General features: G+C 38.8%; 1 protein-coding gene and 1 long non-coding RNA gene across 3 annotated transcripts in view; both read right to left on the bottom strand.

The window, feature by feature from the left end:
- The window catches only part of EFNA5 (ephrin A5), a 277,728-nt gene that overhangs the window by 122,402 nt on the left and 139,107 nt on the right, over positions 1 to 16,219 (bottom strand). The gene's annotated exons all lie outside the window — the stretch shown is intronic.
- Positions 11,735 to 16,219, bottom strand: part of LOC143665530 (uncharacterized) — a 56,178-nt gene continuing 51,693 nt past the window's right edge. Inside the window, exon 2 of the long non-coding RNA XR_013167037.1 lies at positions 11,735 to 12,065. This is a non-coding gene — a long non-coding RNA (uncharacterized LOC143665530). The remainder of the gene's footprint in view (positions 12,066 to 16,219) is intronic.

Here is a 16,219-nt window from a genome sequence, read left to right as displayed (position 1 = left end):
TCATAGTTGTGTATTCATCACCAAAATAATTTTCAGAACATTCAGCATCTAGTTGTTGAGGGTCAAACCAATTTAGAATCCCTCTTTGGTTAAAAAAAAAAAAAAAAAAAAAAAAAAAGGCAGCTTAAACATTTACCACCTGCTGAAAAATCTAAAGTTTCTCCACCAAGCAAACTCTAATCAACAGTTTTAAATGTAAGTAAAAATTCTCAAAAACAATGCCATCATCTTCAAGGATATGAGTTTCAACTTCTGTAAACGAAATACGAAATGTGGGATAGAGAGAAAAATCTCATAAAAATGATCACAGGTTTTGCTCAAAGGTCAGTAGGGGAGAGCCATTATTCTTGTAAAATACGATATGTCAAAAGAAAAAAAAGAGCCTATTTGTGCAAAAACAAATTACACAATCAGAGAATAGGAAAGAACCTTGAAAGCAATCTAGTCCTACAGCATTTTACCGATAAGAAAACTGAAAGGAACAGAGATGTTGAATAACCAGCCCTAGGTCACACAGAGTTGCTGTGGGGATGACAAATCAAGTCTCCTAACTGTTCTGCTGCTTTCTCTCTGCTGTCTTTTATAGCTATACGTACAACAATGGAAAAAAACACTTTTAGTTTGATGCCAAACAAATTTTAACTCTTTAATAGCATCGACATGAACTTCAAAAATTTAAAACAGTAGGATCTGTAAGGACCCAGGGCCCAGGCACCGTCCCCTCCTCCATTTTGAGAGCAAATCACTGCACACAGCCGCCTACAAGGGGGCAAGACTTAAAAAGGATCAAAGAATGTAAAATTCCCCTCACCTACCAACTCTCTTAAGAATCTGCCCAAACCCCATTGCAACTAAATCTGGTGGGACTCTTTACATGGGCAGGCACTGGGAATCGAACCTGGGTCCTCTGGCATCGCAGGCAAGCATTCCTGCCTGCTGAGCCACCGTGGCCTGCCCAACTCGCAGGACTCTTTAAACTTCATAAGCTGCCACCTTGGCATGCCCCTTCCCTTTTCTCAGTTGGTTTTGGGGTGGAATGTGGTCATTTCCCAACCAACTGGCCTCGAGTGGGAAGTATCTTCCTCCTGTTCATAAGCCCCTAATTGAAACTCATGGCTAATCTGCCTGGTGTTCTCTGGTCTCAGGGTTTTGCTGGGCTGGAACAGGATTGATGAAAATGAATCATTCATTCATCCAGCAGCCTATATTAATTAAGAACCTTCCAGGCAAGACAGGTGTGCAGGAAGGATTCAGATATAAATAAGGAAAGGATGCCACCCCACTCTCTGGATGGTTACAGTCTCTAAGATGTGTTGTCCAACATAGTAGCTATTTGAGCATGTGAAATACAATTAGTTAAAATTGAGACGTGCTGTAACACACTAGATTTTAAGGGCTTAGTTTAAAATAAGAATGCAAAACAGCTCATTATTAATTTTTATATCGATGACATGGTGAAGTGTTAATGTTTTGGATATGTTGGATTGCATATAAAATTTCACCTACTACTTTAATTTTTTTTAATGTAGCTAGGAGAAAATTCAAAATTGCAGATGTGGCTCACGTATATCTATTGGACAGTGCTGCTCTGGAGAATGGCTGTGGGCTCTGGCCTGTCTAAGAAGGCCAGGAGAGGAGACAAGGTGGAATCTAACCATTTTAGAGGTAAGGATCTGAAAAGGGAAAAAAAGACTAGACTTCAAGACATTATGCTACTTCTTAGGGAAAAAATGTAGAGAGTTACCCATGAGAAAGGAATCTGTACCGTCATCTTTGGAACTTCACAATATCATGCCTTCACGCAATTCAGGTCTCCTCCCTCCCCCACTGAACTAAAATTTCAGTTCATCTTTCTGTTTGTTCTCTCTGGAAATGTGAAGCAAACAAAGTGCACAAGGATGGCTCCTTAGAACACAACTGAAAGCATATCAGTCCCTACATTCATGGCCACAGTTTCCATGTGAACATCCTAGGTCCTCATGCATGAGACAACCAGATTACAGAAGCAGCTCTCTAGATAATTATATACTTAACACACACACACACACATATTACAGATATCATTACAGAGTTATTTGGTTTAAGCACTATTCTTCATGCTTTATGCTGCCTCGTTTTCCCAATAACTTAATATGCTTTTTAAATATGAATGTGGACCTCAACTATTTTGCACTGAACTCATATACATGAATAATAATAATAAAAAAAAACTTTCAGATTGACTGCATGGTTATCAAATTGGAAAGAGTTAAAATATCAAGATCAATTTTGCCATTTTCTAATCATTATAGTTTATCAAGACATAGCAATAACCTTAAGTAACTAGATTATTTTCAAAACTAAGAATGAATAAATCAAGATAGAACCAACACTATCTGAAGATAGAAAATGGCATACTACAAATCTAATAAGCACAAGCATACGCAAAGGATAAATCTTATTTTCATAATAATGAGGGGAAAAGTTCTACAAGTTCATTCCATTTAAAAGTGTTTCAATATTTGATTTTATTAACTTTTCTCCGGTCCAGTATCAAGATATCAAACTTCACCACTACTTCAAACATTTCATTTAATCATTCACACAGTCATTTATTTTTGCAGTGTTTCATTATTATATTAATTATAATTCTGATACTTATTCTTCCTCAATTAAATGGAGACTTTATGTGATCTGGTCTAAAGTATACCTAGGAGCAAACTTCAGTTTTTCATTTCCTGTAGGCAAAGTATTATTTTTACACATATATTTACAGGATGGTTTTGCTCTTGAGCTACTCAGAATTCGTGTCACTTATGTAACACTTTCTGAAGAAAAACTACGGCCATGACACAGCCTTCAATGCAGTTTTGCCTAAAATTTTCTTATATCCCTTTAAAATCTAAAACTGGGTGTCTTTAGGTACCCTTCAGGTTCTTTGAAACAAGGATTTGTTCTTTACAATGAAAACAAACAAACAAACAAAAGAACAAACATGGTGTCAACTCTTTCTATTATTATTCCATTAGAAATAAATTCATATGTAAATATGGCGGCAGAGCCAGCAGTGGGAGCCCCTGTGACCCTCTCAAGCCAAGGGTTGCCAATAGGGCTGCAGTTTATTGGGTTTGCATTTGGGGCCAACAGCTTCTAACAAATGTCAAATGGTTTGAAAAAGAAGTAGTTTCCTGTTATTCAACTTCAGGAACTAATGGATGATTGTTCAGCAATCTTTGGAAATAGAAAGTTAGCCTCTATTTCTCTAATAAAACAGCGGTGATAAAAACATCGTGCAAATTAAAGTGACTATTAAAGATTTTATACACTAGAGAAAAAAAATAAACATGCTCATATACATATGAATGGTCGTTAAATGGTTTTAAAATGTAGATGAGAAACACTGGAATGCTTCTTCGTGAGGGCAGAAGCTGGTTCCTGTTATATTCATTGCTATACCCCTAGATCCCAGAAAAACTCCTGACATAAAATAGATGCTCAATAAATATTTGTGTATTGAATGATACATAAGTCACTCAAATATAAATGTTTAATGCATGAATAATTAATGGCAATGGTGAGGCCATTAGTCATTATTAGCAATATGCTACATGATTACCATTTCACTGTATGGTACAATGTGAAAATTTTAAATAGCAGCTGCCAGAAAATCTTAAAATGTTAATAAATAGATGCTCCATAAATTTTCTTGAATAAATGAATTGCAAAGATTGGGTCAAAGTTTAAAATATGAATTGTTAAGATAGTATTTCAAAATTACATGGTAGTTTTGAAGAGGTGTTGAAGACTGGTAAAAGTGCCTAATATTTTCATATAAACATCCTGAGAAGTAAGTTTCAACTCCAAACTGGTCAGCTGGAGACCAGTTTATCACTGTCTCCAAAGTTATGTCTTGAGACTAGGATGACAATTAGCGAGGCTTCAGTGAGGACCAGAAATCTTTTCTTGTTGTAGAGTATTCTCAGATATAAAGAATTTTCAACCAAATGGCAAATTCAACCATAAGGGTTTGATGGTCATCACAATGCTTACATAATTATTTCAACATAATTGCCTGTATGAATATAATCCTCTCAAATAACTTGAAAAAATAATAATGAAATCAAATTAATTTTGAACAGTTTTTTTTTTTTAAGTAAATGGTACAATCCATTTGCAACCTATGCTGGCTTTTGAAGTATAATGTATTTTGCGGTACAGACTTCCTACACATATCCATTTAGAAAGTGCTAGATCCCCACCTGAGACAAAAGAGTACAAAATCGCTTGAACTAATTTAACTCTTCATCTGTAAATTAATGTCATAAATAGTCTAATATCATAGCTCTAATTTCATCCTTACCAACAGAGTATATTTAAGGTCAAAATTGTCCATTAAAAATAGAAGAAGAAAACAACCAATTACCTATCAATTTATACACATCTTAACTTTCTGAAGAAAAAACTACATTGACCAATAATTTGGCAACATGAACATTTATATGCAGATGTGGTCTGTTGAAGGGCAAAGAAACTTTTACTGCCAGGCTTTTATTTCCATCCCCCACCAACTTACAATGCATTCCCCCAAATTTTCATTTGCTTACATCATAGTAAGACTACAACATTTTCATTTGAAGAGACGTACTCTCCTTAAGATTTTGCTCACAAAACACTCCAAAAGTGAATTCTGGAAAATGAAGGAAATGCCATGATGCTATCTGTGGCTGCTGCAGCACTTCTTTTACTTTCTTTTCTAAAAAGCAGAAAGTCAGAGGAGACTTCAAATGGTGGGCAGATGTAAATGGCATTTGGCTGAAAAGACATAAAGCAGGATTCAACCAGGGAAGTCCCACCCCACTGAGCCTGTATAAACGCTCACTCCATCTCAGTTGTAGTTGAAGACAGCAGCTGTCAATCAATCTTGCTCAGCTGTGAAAGGACCCCAGTAGGCTCCTCAGTAGGGGGTAAAGTGCTCCTAGAGTTTGGTAGAAGCAACTGATTTGCAAGCTGGGGTAGCGGGGAGGGCAAAAGCAATTTCTTCTTGGCACACCCTCAAGTCAATGCTCTTGCCTGTTTACCTTCTTAAGAAGTGAGAAGCTCTTGGCTTTTGTAGGCCATCATTACAGAGAGCTACATAAGTCATTAAGGCTGAAACATCTCTCTCAGACTAAGCAGCTGGGGACACTGCACGATTTTCAGTGATTATTGCCTCTAAAATAGAGCAGTGAGATGAAGTTTTGCCAGAGCAACCCAATATATATGACCTTAACTCCAGGATGACAGCTCCATCTTGCAGTAACACCGAGAATCAGTTCTGAATTCAAAGGTAACCCTGTCAACCACCATTTCTAAGTGAATCACTTAACCTCTTTTACACTTCAGCTTGTTCATTCTGACCTCTCTCAACACAGGTTGCTTACGAAGAAAAAGTAATGAAAATAACTGGAATTCTGAGGACCTTAAGTTGCTATAGAAAAAGCAAGTGAATTTAATTCTATGCTTCCTGAAGAAGTCTCCAGGAGACTCTCCAGGAGAGCAAGGTTTGGGCTGTCCTGCTGTCAGAAAAAGGCCAATTACCCTTCCTACTGTGTATTCCTCTATGCAGTACAGGAATCTGAGCCAAATCAGGGCCCAAAAAGGAGCCTGGGGCCAGGGACATGGTTGGGGGCAGATAATCACCCACCCCAGCAGTGATCTGGTACTCCCCCGCCTGCCTTGGACGGTGAGGGGGTAGTAAGCTCCAGCTCTGCACATAGCCAGAGAATCTGGATTGAGTAAAAGCTTTCCCAGAGAGGCTAGCATAGCACCCTCCTGAGCCAAGAGGAGAGAGTTAAACTCAAAAATAAAATGTCCATCAAGATTTAAAAGGAAACACTCACTTGGCAGCTCAGTTAATTATAAGATGTGATGAGCATGTTGATTCTGGGGGTTTTGTTTCCAGCATGCTTTCATATCATTTGTTGTCTCTCCCCCTTCGGAGCATACCAGAAACAGGTACTGTCCCATTGCAAAGACGGGGAAATCAGTCAAAGTGTCTCCATTGCATAGCAAATGGAAGCCAGATGTCAGAAGCCATATGCTAGGCAGATGCTCGAGTTTTAAAATGAGAATTACCTGAACGGCCCTGGATGAAAACATGGTATTCCATAAATCGGACACCAACACCCTCCTGAAATCAACTATTCATTTATCTCTTCTCCATGACAGGGGCTGCAGGGCACTAGCTTCTTGCAAGACTGCAAAACTGTGTTCATGGATTCACAAGATGCCTCGAAACAAAAGAGGCTGGTGGTACCTGTTCATAAAAAAACAGACTCGCCACTGAGATACTGCACAGTTTTTTCTTGAATTCCAAGAACTCAGAGGATGGACAGAAATGCTCAAAGTAGATTGGCGCTTGGAAAAACAGAGGGGAGAGGGGAGAATTGCCCCATGTAAGCAGATCTGTGTGATGCAGTAAGAGCAGAGGAGGCTGCAAGGTAGGCCTGGGCCAGTGTCCTGCAGGTGCTGGCGCTGGAGTCCATTTCCTGGACATCTGTGCTGAACATAAAAACAACAGCTAGGAAGGACCATGGAGGTGAGGTGGGGGAGAAATAACGAATCTCACATTTCATTAACAAATAAAACAAAAAAGTCCATTCCTTTTTTTTTTCCCCCTGGGTCTGTCATGCTACATGACATCCTTGTCCCCAGGTTTAGCTATGTGTTTTGCCACCTCTCCTAAAACCCCAATCAATCTTCCCTTTCCTGCTGGCCACTCAGTTATGAAACATCCCTGATTTCCCAGACCCAAAGAAAACAGCAGAAAGACTGGCGCTCCCATCGGGGCGGGGGAGGGTTTTCTTTCTTGTCAGAATGTGAGACTAAATAGAGATTGGAAGATCCACCTGGGACTTCAACAGAGAGCCATCTTATGGAACATTCCAAATACACAATCAGAAAAAAAAAATCATTTGTGTGTTTTTCTGTACCTAGGAGAGTTTGGGGAAAAAGAAAAGGTTACTTCTTCATGCGAAGTGATTGTCTTCTCAGTTTTAGGCAGAGAACACATCGCCCCACCTGCACCGCGAGCCATTCATGAAATGCTTGCTTTTAATTCAAACTTCTCTACAATTTGAGAAGTGTGGGAGAGCCCCGATGAAGTCGGCATACAAGTGCAGATCTATTTCTCTCCAAGAAGGGAACCCTGAATGCAATCTGGACCAGACAAGATGTCGGTAACCCTAAAAGCAGGAATGGGTCAACCCTTTTTAACATCAAGCAAGAAAAAGCCCATTATACTTCACAAGGGGAAAAAGAAAAAACAAACGCTCAGAACCCCCCAATGTCTTCCTGCTTCACTCGGACAAAAAGCCCAAGTCTTGACAATGGTCCTGTGAGGCCCTCCAGGCCGGCCTGCCTCCCCTGCCCCTGCCTCCCTCCTCTTTCTGATAACCCTTTGCTTCTCTTCCCCTAGCAGCTCCTTTCACTCCAGCCACTCTGGGCTCTGGGACATGTTTCTGCCTCGCGCATTTGCACCTGCTTTTTCTCCTGTCCGAAACTACTTTCCCCCAGATCCTGGCAAGGCTTACTCTGGGACTTCCCAGGTTTCTCCTCCTGTTTCCCATCATCAGGGAAAACTCTCCTGACCACCAAATTAAGGTAGCATGTTCAGGCCCCTCACTCCTACCTGTCCCCTAACCATTCACAGGCTTACACTACAGCTCAGTGTCGCATCGCCAGCACCTTGTTTGGGGCCCGGCTCATAACATGTGCTCAGGTAAGTTGTTATTTTTGAATGGAAACTTGCTATGTATTGAAAAGGGGCCCTTCCTTTTTTTTTTCTTTTTTAAGTGACATGTAACCTAAAATGTGATTTCACTTTCTAGGTGAGAGCAAGGCATGGGCCATGGCTTTCAAGGTGCTAATCTCTTACCCACTCATGGCCAGGACTCCACAAATCAATTCAAAAAATTATAATATAGAACTCTCGGTCCTTCTCTAATCTCATAACCTCTTCCTACTCATGCTGATACCCCAAAGGTATCTATATATCTATGAGATATATTGTATACAGGAGACTCCAAGCCCAAGCCTACCGAAAATCATTGCAAAGTAGTTTAAAATGTGCAGCGGCAATTTCACTATGCAGCTTGCTAAATCATCTGTTTGCTGATTACCCTTCAAATTGGGTTACTAATCTGTACAGTTCAAATGATCTACACTCCCGGACACAGTAGCGTTTAAAAATAATTTTTTTTAAAGCAGCCAAGACATACAGAAAATGAGAAAGCTTAATTCTCAAAGTCAAGTAGAAAACCTCTATAATTGGAAGGGCCCCAGCCTGTGCCTTCATAATGCCCCCCAAACAACCTGTTGGTCAGTGGGGAAAAGAATCTGCTAATTAAACAACTTTTTAAACTATAAAATGAGAAAGAACTACTTCAATTTACTTTTCCACAAAATGGATGGTTTTTCTTTGCCCCATACTGCCTATATGACCCGGTACATATCTAGCCATAAAATGAAAATATCCTTTAAATAACATCTAAGCACTGCGTTAATCATCTGAGAGGCTCATGATGATGGCACTGATGTTGTTTCCCCCAAATGGTTCTGCTCAGGACTCTTGCAGGACCAACTAAACATGTTTTGATGGCTGCGAACCACAGCATTTAGTTTAGTAAAACCTGGACCTCTTTGGAGGTAGGCTTACAATGAAAGTGTGCACAGAGAAGTACACTACCAAAACCTCCAAAAACATAATGCCCAGTAAAAGAAGCCAGACACAGAAAAACACATATTGCATAATTCCATTAATATGAAATATCCAAAAAGTGTTACTATATACAGGTAGAAAATAGATTCGAGGTTGCCTAGGGCTGGAGGTGGGAATGTGGATGCCAAAGTTTCTTATGCAGGTGATAAAAATGTTTTAAAATTAGATTGTGGTGATAGTTGTGCATCTTTGGTAAAAAAAATACTAAAATTCCTTGAATTATACTTTTTTTGTTCCTTTAGTTGCTCTTTCTTTTTTAAGTTGTAGGAACATGTATGCAACATAAATTTTCCCTGAATTACACATTTTAAGTGGAGAATTTTATAGCTTATGAGTGGCATCTCGATGAAACTTCTTTTTTAAATGAATGTGAGAAAAAAGTCCAGCATCTATTAAGTTGCATAGCCTATAGTTGAGGGAGAAGGACTGGAAGAAATGCAGCTACCTCATAGTGTTTATCATATAAATTATGGTTTCTCTCCTCCTCCCTACTCCTGCACACTCACGGTGAGCCATCAGAGGGGCAGGTGTGCCAAGCACAGAATCGTGGCCAAGCATGAATTCTGGGCAGATGGCCTGGGTCAGAAGGGGGTGGTCACTCCCTGTGCTTTAGTTTCCTCATCTGTAAACAAATACAGTAATAGTATCAACCTCAAAGGTTGTCATGAATATTACATTCAGAATTTGCAAAACATTATAAACATTGCCAAACACTTCCTAAGGGTTTGCCATGATTATCGTCCCTTTAGCCTCTTCTAGTGTGCGCCCTCTCAATATGACAGCTTTCTGTGCGTGCCAAGATATGAAAAAAAGTTGGGAAGCGCTGCCTTACAGAAATATCAAACTGCATTCTATCTCAATTGTGTTCTATGATGTCATAATATAAGAGGTACTATTATATGACCCAATGTACGTGATAATGTGTGAGAAAACATTAAATGGGCTGTATAAAGATTTTTTTCAAAAAATAAGATGATTGGAAGTCACTGAGAAACAATTTCCTAGGGTCTGCTGAACTCGTATTTTTTTTATAATCTTTAAGTATGAACACTTTAAGGTACTCTGTCTATTTATTTGACATGGTCAAAGTAGAATTGGATTGGTTTTACTGGTGTGCCTCTAAAAAATTACTGTACTTTTCTGGTGCAATGAGGTGCAACTAAGCAGGGCTCCAGACTATATACGCAGCAACAAAACTGGAGTAAACACATTCTAACGAAGGCACTGCAAACAGCATTTTCCTTCTGTGTTGGGATATCTCAAATACAAAATCAGCAAGCCCCAGAGTCTGGAATTTCTGCTACAGGAGAGATGAAAGGTTAACTGTCTAAAAAGAAAAGAGTATGTTTGACATATTCTGTTTAGAAAATAAAAGGGTTTCCTGTTAAAAGCAGAGCCCTACTTGATGAGCCTAATGCTCCTTCAGTGTTTGCATACACAGCTGTAATTAGAAATCCCCACTCCAAAAAAAAAAAAAAAAAGTGAATAAAAAGCTACTGCAGACATGGGTCCCTTGTTTACCAGGCTTGCTAGAGTCCCCTGGAGGTCACTGTGATTGACAGGATTTGGGTGTTGGGAGGAGGACAGAGAATGCACACACACATCTCTTGAGAAAAGAGATCCTGAATACTGACCATGCCTAATAGAAGGGCAGCAACTACGGTGAACAATGTAACAGGCATAGCCAAGGGGTCTGGTGGGCAGAAGGACAACCAAGGATTGTAAATGACATTCCCAGTCAATGAGCACCCAATAGGAAGCAAAGACACACCCTGCCAAAATAAAGAAAACTAAAAATTCCCAGGCAAGTTTCTTTCTTTGCCAAAGGCAAGGCACCCTGTAGCCATTTCCATTAGGTACAGTTCAGTAACTCCAGCTCCCAAAAGCATCCTTACGAGCGGCTGAAGCTCAAGCCATTTCAGAAAAGCAACACTTGTTTCTAAAACGTATGGCAACTGCATTTCCATTAGGCATGTCTGAAAGGCTAAAAAAAAACCCACAGCTCTGAAACACAAAGCCAACTTAACTTCATCTCCTTGTCATGCTCAAATCCCCAGACACTCAACGAAAAGTCTTTTCGAAATTTCCAGGCATCTAGAGGAACTGTGTTAATTATTCCCAAAGTTCCTATCTTTCATGATCCCTGTGACCCAAATTTAACAAGAACGTCTACAGCCTGCTTTGGTCTGGGGCAATGATGTTTGGGATATGTGGTTACAGAGAATAAATCTGTTTCCATGACATGTGATTTGTTTTATTCTATGACTTCATCTAAGGAAACTGTACCTCTTCCAGGTCCACAAAAGATGTTGCCACAAAGAACTTGTGCTATCCCATCATTGAGCTAGATTGGCATTTATCAATAAGACCACAAATCAGCTGCTGCCCGCACAAATTTTTCACCATTAACAAACCTTCACTCTGTAAGTATAAGCTTGGTGATAGGAATCATTGGCCAATAACTTACTCTCCTTCACAGGACATCAGTGAAAACTACAGGAGCTATATATGCTGAAATGTAGATTTTTTTTTTTTAAAGTCAGATATTTACTTTTTCATGACTCCTTCACCTGATAATGCAAGACCATTCTTTAAGGCAAAGGAATAAAAATAATTTTGTCTTTACAAGGTCATACCAGGCTCCTCCTAGCGTAATCCTTTGGGAAAATGTCTTCTAACTTAATCCACTTCATCCTATAGAAAGTCCTGTTCAGAATTTCTATGTGATATTGAAAGAATGAACAGACACGTAGGGGTCAAAGTTCCGAGGGGAAAATATACAGAGGTCTTTAAAAAGAGTGTTTTCCTCCCAAAATAAAAAATATACTGAGAAAACAAGTGTCATTTCTTGGGGGCATGGAATGTTGAACTCCCCTTGAAAAGCATATACCACAAAGAAATATTAAAAGAGGCATTTGAAAGGCACAAATAAGTCACAGGGCAGGCGTTCTAAAGAACAATTCAAGTTTGAAAAGCAATGCAACTTTGCTCAGATGGTTTTATTTGAATATATTCATTTAAAAATAACTTTAAGAAAAGAGAGGGTGGATGAAACATTTTCATCCTCCAATTCTCAAAACTGGAACTAAACCTTACAGGAAGGCTTCCTTTCCCCTTTGAACTGAAAGTGCTACTCCAGCTGTGCCAGGTGTAGTGAAGCAGGTGAAGCAATGACAAAGCACAGTGACTCACTGTCCCATTCTCTCCTGATTTCTCATTCATAGCTTTGTTTCTCTTCTTAGAAAGGGGGAAAGGGCCCTCCATTCATTAGCAGCAAGGTCCACAGAACCATTTCAGTGCTTCCAGGGACAGTGTGTCACCAGGACAACTGAAATAAACATGAAAGACAGATGTGAAGGCCGGAACTCTTCAAAGGCGAGAGGGTTTGACACTTCATAAATCATCATGTTACTCTGCTATAACAAAAACTGTTCTCATGTACTGTACTCAAGACTTTCCTTCGACATACTTGCTGGGGGAGTCTGTTTGCATGCCACATCTGGCTTGTCACTAAAAGCTTTATAAATGCAAGGAATTGATGTGAGAAAAGGGTTGGAGCCTTGTTCTCATTACAATAAAGCCCTCTTAATGAAAGAATTCAAGGAACCAGTTATCAAAATACTAAGTGTTTCAGATATGAAATGAAAACACTTAAAATTCGAACATGCAGAAATAAATATATGGTAAGTTTTAAAGTCTCACTTATCTGGTTACTTATAGTGCACTCTGATTGTCTGAAGATAATAGGTACAAAATATAGAGCAACTATTTGTATCTGTATTCAGGTTAGTCCAAATCAATTATTCTATATTTCACCTGGTAGGCAGGTAAAAAATTCAATAAATATTTGTTAGATTGAACTGAGTAAGTCTGCCACCTTAAGATTTTTCTCTGAACAGTCTGTAATATAAGAAGAGCTGGCCTTCAAACCATAATCAACAGTACTCAAGAAATGTATGTGAGCATGTTTCTGTCTGCTCAGCACCATTCAGGACTGCCTAAAGCAGAGTGAAATGATAGTCATGACTACAGATCAGGATGTTTTTGCTGTTTCTTTCAATAAATTATCTTTCTAGTGATAGTTCAGGGTAGTTATTCATTATTCATACCCTGAGCATATAGTTCTGTACAACATTTAACTGTATTCTAACAAATTAAACACCCTTTTTTTGTCTATTTTCCAGGTTTCCACCCTCTTAAATTTAGTCTATAAATATTATTCCTGGCCCATGCTCCCCCCTAATATTAATTATCAAATAAGTATAATATGATGTGAAATCTAAGTGGAAAATGAACATGTGCCATTTAACCATTATATCTATATATTATTTTATGCTCTTTTGTTCTGCTGGAAGAGTAGGCATAGTACCCTTAAGCAGCAGAAACGTACCTATCAATAACAACACATATCAGAATGAAAATGCCCACGTGAAAGCATTTCTTTTATCTGAGCACTAAAATATGCAAAAGACAAAAACTATAAAAGTGCAGTAATATTTTATATGAATCTGTATTTTACTAATCCCAACAGCATGCAAATTTATACGTATAATGGTTTGTGCACGCACTTTATAGTCAATCACCAAATTTTGCAAAAGAAGGGGATACCAAGAACCCTGTGAAACCTCCAAAGGGAACCCAGGACTCACTGCTCCAAAGGCTGAGAGCCACTGAAACTTATGCACTTGGCTCTTTCTTATTTTTCTAGTCTTAGTGTAGGTGTATCATCACCATAGAGTCACCTTCACTAACGACCGGAGCCACTGCAGTAGCTTTCCTCTTTGCCCTATTCTCTATTGCATCTCTGTTTTATTTGTTTTTGTTTCTTTTTTTTACATGGGCAGGCACCGGGAATCGAATCCGGGTCCTCTGGCATGGCAGGCAAGCGTCCTTGCCTGCTGAGCCACTGTGGCCCGCCCTGTTTTTGTTTCTTGTTTTTAAATTCACACTTATCTCCGATTTTCTTGTTTAGTCCCTTTATTCGAAGGTAGTCTGAATCCCCCATTCAAAACTAAAGCTCCACAGGGACAGGCAAAAGGTATTCCAAATCCAAGAACAGGGCTTACTGTATTTAAAGACTTCTTAATTTCCACTAATAAAGATTCCACGAGAGAGGAAGAAAAGACACAAATTGGTTTAACGTACCAAAGTAATGTTACTGAGCTCAATTACTAGTATTTAAAAAAAGAAATGAACAATAGTAGGCCTTTACAGACTGAACAATATTGCCCTTTTTTTGGTTTGTTCTTAATTTTGCTTTTGACAGATACTACATATGGCATGTCCCTCCGGGACAGCAGCTATTTCAGTATTATCCAGAATTGGGAAATAGCTATGATATCAATAAATTATGAAAACTGAAAATGTGTGCTTCTTTATTTTTTCTTTAGAAATAGCCTCAGATATTCAATTGTCTTCCACTTGTTTAAACTCAAAACAATATAAATCTTCTGCTGTCCCGCTGCTTTGTGGCAGGCCTGCTGCTTCTAAATGTGCCTGACTCTCTGTGCAAATACTTTGTGCAAATGTAGCAAAAGGCTATATCCGGCTCAGAAGCTGTGGAACATGGGGCGGGCAGCAGGAGGAGAGCGAAAGCATCAGCTGTGAGTTTGTGCTTTCCTACCTGTTAAGAAACAATACACTAGCATCAAAAAAGGATTTCGGTTCCAGGCACAACATCAGTCCATCCAAGAGGCTCTATCATTAACAGATTATACAGAAAAATATTGGGTGCCCAAATTCTACAAGCTTGTACTAATGCTCAGAAGCTTTAAGTGCACTTATCTGCCATCCCTTCGTTTTACTTCTTTACTGAAAGAAATCCCTTTGTAGTAACAAATGAGCGTCTCCTTCTCCTGTATGCAGATGAGCGATGCCTGGGTGCTTTTACATTTGGTTGATGGGCAAGAATGACAACAGGTAGCAGAAGCAGGCTGTGAATTGCCATTTATAATTAACAAGAGCAGACATATCTCCCTTTTTACCTTCCAACTCCTTTCAGTCTTTTAATAGAAAATAATTAAATTGTGCAGCAATTTAACGTGCCGGGTTGGGTTCTGAATATCTTTAAGGTGGTGCAAGATACCAATTAAAAGGTTCATTTTTAATGCCAGTGGTTTGGATCCTGAAAATCAATCTGTTGGGGTCCTCTGTTTTGTAATTCATGTAGTTAATCAACCAAAATAATACTGTTTAACTTCTTTCCGCCCACACCAATCTTTCCTATAGATGAAGTCACTGAGCCATGCACACTAACTTGAAATTACCAAGAGTGACTCTTAAGCCTGAAGTTACTCAACTATGTTCCTGGCAGACCAGATTTGTGAGCAAAAAAAAAAAAAAACACTGGAGGTAACATGAGGCCCATTCCTGGCACAAGTTGGCCCAATAATAGGAACCATCATTCAATAGGTGGGAAGGGGTATCAATAATGAGCGGCAAAGCACTGCTGTAAACCTGGTCACAGAAAAAGGCCCAGCAAAGGTTGAGTGAGTCACAGAAGAAAGGGAAAGGGCCTCACAATAGGCAGGTGTTAAAGAATATTAAAAATAAAGCAACAGGGCGGGCCACAGTGGCTTGGTGGCAGAGTTCCCGCCTGCTTTTATGCCGGAGACCCGGGTTCATCTCCCAGTGCCTGTCCATGTACAACAAATTAATTAATTAATTAATTAAGCTAAGCTTAAGATAGGTGAAAAACAAAGGGCATTCTATACTATTTACACATCATCTAGTCACTTCATTAAGGCAAACACATTTTTTACCACTGGCAAACAGAATCAGAAACTTAACTAAATGCAGTACTATGCTGAAGACACAGGAGAACTGTAAAATTATTTGCTTCACTAAGAGTCAAACCAAGGTAAAGAACATCATCATACAGGGCACTGCAATGCTATATATTTGCAGAAATTATGTAATGGTCCTGTAATACAACATAAGTAATCATTTTACAAAATTTATTTATAAATTAGAGAGGCTCAGAGAAATTTTAATTGGAAGTTAAGCAAAATTTCAAAAAGTTTTCGGTAAATTCAAAGAAATTAGCAAAGGGAAGCTAACGTGAGTAAATTAGAAGGAAGATTTAAGAAGTGAATGACATGGATTAAATTCTCTGTCATGTTAGTAGTTTAATATTACACGTGAGCATAAAACTTGGACCTCTTAAGGGCCCTTGCATAATGGTTTCTGTACTGATAAAATAAGATGACAAGTTTCCGTGCTGCTTCTAATCTACAATCATCCTGGAAGAGTTCTCAAAGATTTTCCGGTAAACAATTACCACTTAATTTATTCTTGTAGGGTTAATTTTAAATTCTCAATAGGTAAAATTCTCCAATTTCAGAGATTCATATACTTTAAAAAACAAACAAAACCAACCATCTGCCCATTTGCTGAAATGGCTAAAGAAAGTTGAAGAAGTCAGTTCTCTACTATGGGTGATTTAAATCAGTTATTTCACAGGTTGCTGTAATAACTGGGTAC

This window comes from Tamandua tetradactyla, chromosome 21 (assembly GCF_023851605.1).
Source record: "Tamandua tetradactyla isolate mTamTet1 chromosome 21, mTamTet1.pri, whole genome shotgun sequence".
NCBI classification, from domain to species: Eukaryota; Metazoa; Chordata; class Mammalia; order Pilosa; family Myrmecophagidae; genus Tamandua; species Tamandua tetradactyla.
The sequence above is the reverse complement of the archived record's forward strand: the minus strand, read 5'-3'. Positions and strand labels throughout refer to the sequence as shown.